Source organism: Salvia hispanica, chromosome 4 (genome assembly GCF_029641045.1).
Source record: "Salvia hispanica isolate PSC_SH4W2 chromosome 4, Shi_PSC_v1, whole genome shotgun sequence".
NCBI lineage: Eukaryota > Viridiplantae > Streptophyta > Magnoliopsida > Lamiales > Lamiaceae > Salvia > Salvia hispanica.
The window spans coordinates 37,364,368-37,373,223 of NC_142695.1; the positions used below are offsets into that span (position 1 = coordinate 37,364,368).

At 41.4% G+C, this 8,856-nt stretch overlaps 1 pseudogene; it reads left to right on the forward strand.

The window, feature by feature from the left end:
- Positions 1 to 302: 302 nt before the first annotated feature.
- On the forward strand, positions 303 to 968 carry LOC148928586 (secreted RxLR effector protein 161 pseudogene; annotated as a pseudogene).
- The last annotated feature ends 7,888 nt before the right edge of the window (positions 969 to 8,856 follow it).

An 8,856-nucleotide genomic window follows, 5' to 3' on the forward strand; every position in this document is an offset into this window, starting at 1 on the left:
ATAATAAGATGTTGTCGTCCGTAAGAAACTGGTTGTCTACCCAGTTTGAGATGAAGGACTTGGGAGATGCGGGACACATTCTAGGAATCAAAGTGATCAGAGATCGCAAGAAAAGAATGTTGTGCTTGTCTCAAGAATCCTACATCGATACTGTACTACAACATTTTAGCATGGAAAATTTCAAGAAGGGTTTCGTTCCTTTCAGACATGGAATTCATCTATCAAAGGAGATGTGTCCTACGACACATACAGAGATAGAGGACATGAAAAAGGTTCCGTATGCCTCGGCAGTTGGAAGTCTCATGTATGCTATGTTGTGTACACGACCTGATATATGCTTTGCCGTAGGCATGGTGGCTAGGTATCAGTCTAACCCTGGCCAAGGACATTGGACTGCAGTAAAGAATATACTCAAGTACCTGAAGAGGACTAAAGAGTATGTTCTAGTTTACAAGGCATCTGATCTATGTCCGATGGGGTACACGGATTCAGATTTTCAATCTGATCGTGATTCGAGGAAGTCTACTTCTGGTTATGTGTTCACCTTGGGAGGTGGAGCCGTTATATGGAAGAGTGCAAAGCAGAAATGCATTGCGGACTCGACCATGGAAGCCGAGTATGTAGCTGCTTCTGAAGCTGCAAAAGAGGCTGTATGGCTCAAGAACTTCCTAAAGGAGTTGGGTGTGATTCAGAGTTTGCCCAAGAACATCACGGTATATTGTGATAACTCTGGAGCTGTTGCAAACTCAAAGGAACCACGATCCCATAAGGCAAGCAAACACATTGAGAGGAAGTACCATATCATTCGGGAGATTGTACAGAGAGGTGACATACAAGTAGTCAAGATTGCAACAGAAAACAACCTTGCTGATCCTTTCACGAAAGCCCTCTAGGGTGGGACGTTTGATCGTCATATGGAAGGGATAGGTGTTAGATGCATTAAAGACCCAGACATGCTTTCTCTATAAGTGGGAGAAATTGAAGAAAATTGACAGTAGTATACTCAAAAGCATGTTTTGAGTATAAGTGGGAGATTGTTGGAACATATATACTAAAAAGCATTTTTCGAGTTTTTGAATTTGATAAATTGCTTGTATATTGTAAACACTCTTCATTTAATGAGAATAATAAATGTTTTCTTCACACTGTGTATTTTACTTTAATGGGTATTGACCGTATTTAATTATATATTAAATTATATAATTAAAATGCCGGAAAGTAAAATCAGTCTAAGTCTTCTACATTGAAGGTTGGGTCGTGGAACAGGTCATCACAGTAGGTGGCCCAACCGGTACCTTGTAGAAGTAAAACTTTTTCACAACCTAGATAGGCTTTGGCTACCTATCGTGAAAGGTTGCAGTGTCCATCCGAAAGTCGTCTTTACCTTGAGAATGACTAGTGACACTGGTGTGGTATAGCATTGAATGGATCTAAAGTATAGACACGTCTTTGTTGCTATCTACTGTAAGACGATGTCTTGGAGATTTAATATTTCCTAATCTTTGTAATAATATAGGACACACGTTATTTAATCATACGCTGCTTTGACTTATCAATAGGTGCGGGTTTTTCGTAACCCAATATTCCTGATATCTTGGGTAGTAGTAATTAATAACTAGAATGGTGTCAGTTTTATTATTACATTGAATCGTGTGCCTGCGCGGTTTGACTATATCCCCAAGAGGTGTTCGAGAGAAGTTCTATTATTCGGAAACCCGGCCGGTTTGGATTTAATCCAAGAATAAATAGAAAAGGAAAAGTATATTTTTAATATACATCTCGTACTAGACAAACTCTTGGAAATAAAGATATTAATTAATTTAAAGTCTATAGCAGACTACAAATTAATTAATGGATATAGAAAGTCTTAGACACGGGAAATAATATATTAAAGAGGTCAACCCAGATTGCTTGTAATCACGGATTGGATGGGCGGTCAATATTTCTTCTATAGTGGCACAAGAAATATTCCATTGGCCTTATATTAAATTATGGGTTATAATTTAATTAGTAAAGAAGGTCCAATTGGGGAGGCCCAATCCAAGCCCCATAGATCCCTAACCTAGCCCATCATAAACTCTATAAATAAGAATGTAAGGAGGAGACACAAAGGTTATCACAAACCCTAGCCTCCACACTTGGCTTTTTTGTCTTCTCCTTCAAGATTCTTATAATTTCTAAGAGATTCCTCCCACAAGGAATTTAGATCTATAGAGTTAAGGGTCATAGGTTAGAAGATCTTTGGTCTTGCATTCACAATCAAGCTTCAAGATCTACACGTGGAGAAGTAGCAAGCCACTTCGATTCTTTGGAGAATCATTGTTGTAAGTATTCAATAACATAATTTAAATTAAATTATGTGATTAATTGCGCAATTATATGACTCTACATGTTCAAGCATGAAATTGAATCGACCCACATAATCACCTAAATAGATTCTTATGTGGATTTATTTGTTTTGCATTTTCCGCTGCGATTATCCCCAACAGATGCCGCAGCAAAATGGTTTGACTTTTGGGAGTCTATCAACAAGGGTCGTAGTTGGAAGGATTTCCTGATGGATATCAAATGGCATTTCGATCTCGACCTATACGAAGCTATGTCGGCCGCCTCGCTTCTTTGCGACAAATAGGTTCCTTGGAAGACTATCTTGCGGAATTTGAACCACTCATCTGGAAGGTTTTGAATGTGGGAGATAGCACTTTGACATCCCTATTGATAGCAGGTCTCACTCCTTCGCTGAAACACGAGTTGTTAACACGAAGACCATCTTCTCTAGCGACGCCATCGCGCTTGCCCAGCAGCTGGCAGCCTATTCCACCGTCGCTACTCAATCAGTCCAAACCAACTCGCGAACACAATGGCAGTGTCGTGATCAGCGCTCCATGCTACTGCCCCTACCAATGGCCCCAAACTGCAGGAGGGCCCGAAGCCGGTCGTTCGCATCTCTGCAGCCGAGAGAGCCCACAGGACTGCTCTAGGCCTTTGTTGGTACTGCCCGGGGAAGCACACTCGGGAGCACGTCTGCGCAAAAATATTCTACATCCTTTTGGGTGAGGATAGCGAGGAGGAGGAGTCAACCGATCATATTCACGGCCACCCAGACGAGGACGGAACAAACATGGCCATCACCGGGGATGTGTCGTGAATTTTTGTCATTGGCCCGAAGATAAAGCCTCGCTCTATTTGTATCACTGGCCGCATAAATGACACACCTCTATCCGTACTAATTGACGGGGGCAGTACTCATAACTTTAGCAAACCCTCCGTCGCGGAAAGGTTATGTCATCCTCTCCATGTTATTTCTCCTTTTCGTGTGTTTGTCGGCAATGATGCATCTATATGATGTGATTATGTGAGTTTAAGCACTCCCATTGTGACGCAAGACCATTCCTTCACTATTGATCTTTTTCTCTTGCAATAGTTTGTTCTCACTCATTGCCCACTCTTGCAATAGCTTTTCGAGCTCCTCCATGTTGATCGGTTAGCCGTGATGGATAAGGCTTCTATCCTCCCCGTCAACCCACTCTTGGCGGATACTCTCGCAGCATTTGAGCCGGTGTTCGCCGTGCCAGCCGGCTTGCCTCCCTCACGCCGCTAGGACCATAAAATTCATCTGTTGGCATCTGCCAAGCCTATTAATGTACGATCGTACCGTTACCCGCATTTTCAGAAAGCGGAAATTGAGAAACAAGTCCGCGAGATGCTGCAGCAGGGTGTTATTCAGCGGAGCACGAGTCCCTTCTCATCGCCGGTTTTGTTGGTCCGCAAGAAAGATGGTACTCTTCGATTCAGTGTGGATTCCCGCGCCTTGAATGCCGCGACAACTCTGGACCATTATCCGATCCCAACGACCGATGAGCTCTTCGATGAGCTACATGCTGCCAGGATTATTTCTAAATTGGATCTCCGCTCTAGTTACCATCAGATCCGCATGCATGTGGACGACATCCACAAAACGGCTTTCCGCACCCATGACGGGCATTTTAGGTTTCTGGTAATGCCTTTTGGACTCACAAATGCCCCGTCTACTATCCAAGCAACCATGAACAGCATATTCCGGTCATTCCTCCGCAAGTTTGTCATCGTATCTTTTGATGATATTTTGGTTTATAGCAACACAATGGACGATCACATCAGCCACCTCATCGAGGTCCTATCGACTCTGCAGACCAATTCCATCTTCATCAAGTACTCTAAGTCTGCTTTCGAAGTGGCCACAATTGATTACCTCGGCCATATAATTGCAGCAGGCGAACTGCACGCAGACCCGGCCAAGATCGAAGCCATGGTGAATTGGCCACCGCCCGCCACGATTAAGCAGCTCTCGGGTTCCTAGGCCTGACGAAGTATTACCGTCGTTTCGTCAGGAATTACTTTATTATTGCGGCCCCTTTGACGGAGCTCTTGAAGAAAGATGCATTCCGCTGGACTGATGCGGCCGAGAAGAGCTTCAACGACTTGAAAGTCGCCATGAGCTCCGCCCTAGTTCTCTGCCTGCCAAATTTCACGGTACAATTTGTAATTGAGACGGATGCGTCAGATTTTGGGATTGGTACAGTCTTGATGCAACGGAATCATCCCATTGCTTATTTTTGCAAGAAGTTGGGCCCACGGAGACACCTCGCCTCGCCATACCACAAAGAACTCTACGCCATAGTAGAGGTGGTGCAAAAGTGACTACAGTATTTGTTAGGTCGGGAGTTCCTAATTCGCAGTGATCAGAGGAGTCTTAAGGAGCTCCTATCCCAAGTGGTACAAACCCCGGATCAGCAGTTCTACGTGAGGAAGCTTATGGGATTCAAGTTTTCAATCGAATATAAGGGGGGCGCGGCTAACAAAGTGGCAGATGCACTGCCACGCCAGGATGACAGCACTGGACTCGAAGTCCCTGGACTTTTTGAGCTGTATACACGCTCAATGCCAGCGGTTTTGGAGGTACTCCGGGCTGAGAATTCGTCGCTTCCGGATCTGATATAGCTGCATAACGACGTAGCCGTTGGTACTGCAACGAAACATGTCTCGGTAACGGATGAGTTGTTATACTTCAAACGGTGTCTATTCGTCAGTCGAGACTCTGCAGTCTGCAGAGCGATTTTGGAGGAATGTCACGATGCACCTTCAGCGGGGCATCTGGGAGAGCAGCGGACCTTTGTTTGGGTTTCATCACTATTTTATTGGGCAGGTCTTCGTCGAGACGTGCGTGATTATGTGGCAGCTTGCTTTACGTGCCAGGCAACAAAATATGTTCGCGATAAGCCCAATGGTCGTATTCAACCGCTGCCAATTCCAAACATGGTGTGGGAGGCGGCGTCCATGGACTTTATAGTTGGACTTCACCCTTCCTTCGGGTTCACCGCAGTTATGGTAGTTGTAGACCGCCTCTCTAAATATGCGCATTTTGGCGCCTTGAAATCGGGGTTTGATGCACCGACGGTGGCAAGGCTCTTTGTGGATATAGTGGTCAAGTTGCATGGTTTTCTCAAGAAGCTTCTTTCGGATCGGGATCCAATTTATGAGCGAAATTTGGGATGAGTTGCTTTCTCTTAGTGGAACGAAGCTTCAATTCACTACCGCCTACCATTCGCAAACGGACGGGCCAGTCCGAAGTGACGAACCGTGTGTTGGAACAATACCTAAGGGCCTGTGTATGATTTCCCAAAACGTTGGTTCTCCCCCTTCCTTGGGCCGAACTAGCCCTCAATTGCAGTGTAAACCCGAGCATTGGGATGTCCTCATTTCAGGCTCTCTATGGCCGGGAGCCACCGAACTTGTTTGACACTTATTCACGACCGTCCCATAATTGTGAGGTCACTGATTTGTTGGTAGAGCGTGAGGAAAGCCCTGCTTTCGATGGCGAAGTTTGCGAATCGCAAGAGAAAGGATGTGCAATTTCAAGTGGGGGATTCGGTTCTTCTTAAGCTACAGCCGTATCGCCAGAAGTCGGTGGGAAAGCCCTTTCAAACAAGCTTGCTCGTCGATACTACGGTCCGTACGTGATTCTGGAACGAATCGAGAAAGTAGCTTATTGACTTCAGCTTCCGGCCAAAAGCAGGATCCACGACGTCTTTCACATTTCGTTGCTCAAGGAATTCGTACCCAATAAATCTGTGGGAGTGGAGTTACCACCGGAGTTTAGCCGGATCCGGCCGCTAGATACCCCGGTGGAGGCCACGGCGAAGCGCACAGTCCTGGTGGACCAAATTCCTCAAGTCTAGTGGTTGGTACGGTGGTCGTCGGATACCAATGCTGTGCCATCTTGGGAATCGGAGGAGCTCCTTCGGTCACATTTTCCTCATTTGCGCCTTGAGGACAAGGTCGTTTCTATGGGAGGGGGAGTTGATATGACCCTAATCAACAATGCGCAGACCGACGACGAGACGGAGCTGCATGAGCCCATGCAGCTAGTTACTTCGCGAGTAGGCGACATTGAGGAGTCGGTTCCGAGAGGCAGACCGAAGAGTAGAGTGGCTAAGAAGGATTGACCAAAGAGGAACGCTCCTGGGCCTGCCAAGTATTGAGAGTTCGTCTACAATTGCCAATTAGAGATAGAATAGTTTGGTTTGTTTTTTGTTTGTTTTTTATTTTGTTTCCTTATTTTGCAGAATTCTTTACTTTTGTGATTGAATCAAATCTTTTCGGGTTTTCTTCTTGATTCTTTCCCGAATCGTAAGTCCGAATCAAGTAGGGGGAATTCTATATATTATAGAATTCTCATAGATTTATTGAGAATTAAAGTAATAAAAACACTTTTTCTCATCTTGGAGTTCTCGAAACCCTAGTGTCTTGTTAGGGTTGGTTCTTGTTCTTATTTTACAATTTTATCGTTAATGTGTGCTCGAAGTTCTCGATAGGAACCTTCGTCCTATCATATACCTTCTATTTACCTTCTCAAAAAGTGGAATATACCTTACCAAAAAATAACATATTCCATAGGAAAAAGATATATAGAAAGGTAAATGATTTTTAAAAAATAAAATAATAGTACAAAATGCATTAAAAAACACAATGTGTAATATCTTCTTAAATACCTTCCCCCTTGGAGAATGGTTTTTCATGAAAAGAAGACAAATATGGTGGTTATAAGATTTTACCCCTCCATTGATGGAAAGGTAAAGATACCTCTTCAAAATGGGAAAAGTATAATACCTTCTCAAATACCTCTCCCTTTGAAGAATGATTTTTCATGAAAAAAAAGGTAAATAGGATAGATATATAACTTTACCTCTCTCCTTGGAGATGCTCTAAGGAGTATAACATTATACTTTTAGAAGTTATTAATGCATATAAAAAAAATAAACTCGTGTTAATTGAATATATATTAAATCTATTAGAATGTAACAATAGTTATTATCATTATTAGTATTATAAAGTATGATGTATATAGATCTGAAACTATTAACTAATTTAGGTCCACTGTATCTTTTTAGGGTTCATAGATAATATGAAAAAAAGTGAAGAAAAATCTGAAATGTGATTAATTATATTTTCAGTTCATGTGCTTTTAAGTCCAAATTTCATTTTTCAATAACTTAATCTTAAGATCCATTAATCAACCAACAGTCATAGAGGCATATTAAATTGAATGGGCCCTTCAACATATTTGAAAAATGGGCCATATACAGAATTAGAGTTCCAATAAGAAAATTATACGAATCTACTTATGGGGCTCAACATATTCTTGAAGTAACTAAATTTAAACTTCTAGAACTCCACTTTTACATATATAAGTTCCCTAATTTTTTGTATTATAATCCTAAATCACATGATCTGGCAAAAGTTATAGGAAAATGAGGGCACCATCATGTGGGCTGAAGATTAATATGAATATATATACACACAGACACATACATATGGGTCATATATTTATTATATGTGACTAGAATATATAGTTTGGCAGTGAGGACATTGTTGTTAGTCTGATTCACTAGTTTTAAATTTAATGAAAAAATAAAAAATGAGAAATATGAACGATCCCCCCTCGTGCGCTTCAAACGCTGATCCCTTGTGTTTGTTTCGCCACCTCCCTTACATTTTCCCTCTCACTCTTTTACCCTCTTTCTATTTAATATATTTGTAATTTGTTCCATGTTTGATCCTATTTTGAGTGCTACCCGATCGTTCAAATTACTAGTTAATTCGAATAAAAAAAATGACTATGAAAAGAAATTTACAGATAGTAGTAGTAATTCTTTAGTTTAGTGTGTTAGCAAAAGTGTGGAAAGTCACCAATCGATAACAAGTGGACAAATCGGGATGTAGTATCTGAAGATTTAATTAACTTATTAATAACCCATTTGTCTATACGTAGCTTTTAAGTTTCAGAAATCTTATAGGGCGTGTTGGATAATTAGACAACTAGAATTGATACACAAAAATAATTGAAGATGAAAAAAGGGGTAGGAATATTTGGCAAGTCCAAGGAAAAATCACACGTTTGTGAGAATCAGAGTCAGAGCCATAGGATTCTTTGCACGTGAGCTTCATTACTCTCTGCTTCAATAATTACCAGAATTATTATTGTTTCAATTTTTGAAGGTCAAATAAAGAAAATCACCGAAATGCTCCAATTCAATGAAAGTTAACACTACTATTTTCCTTGCCTTGGATATGAGGAAATCGCTTTTGGAATGCTTTTCCTCCCAACCATGAAAACATTATAGTACAAATTAAAATAAATGAGTATTCTCTGTCAGAAAGATGGGAATATTTGCACTTTGCAAAGTGAAATTGTTTCATAAGAACATAACAATATACTGTTTTTCTTATAAATCGGAGAAGAACATTTATTAATGATAAAAAAGTTGTTAATCATTTTTATGAACAAATTTTTAGTGCAGTTGGCCTTCGAATAAA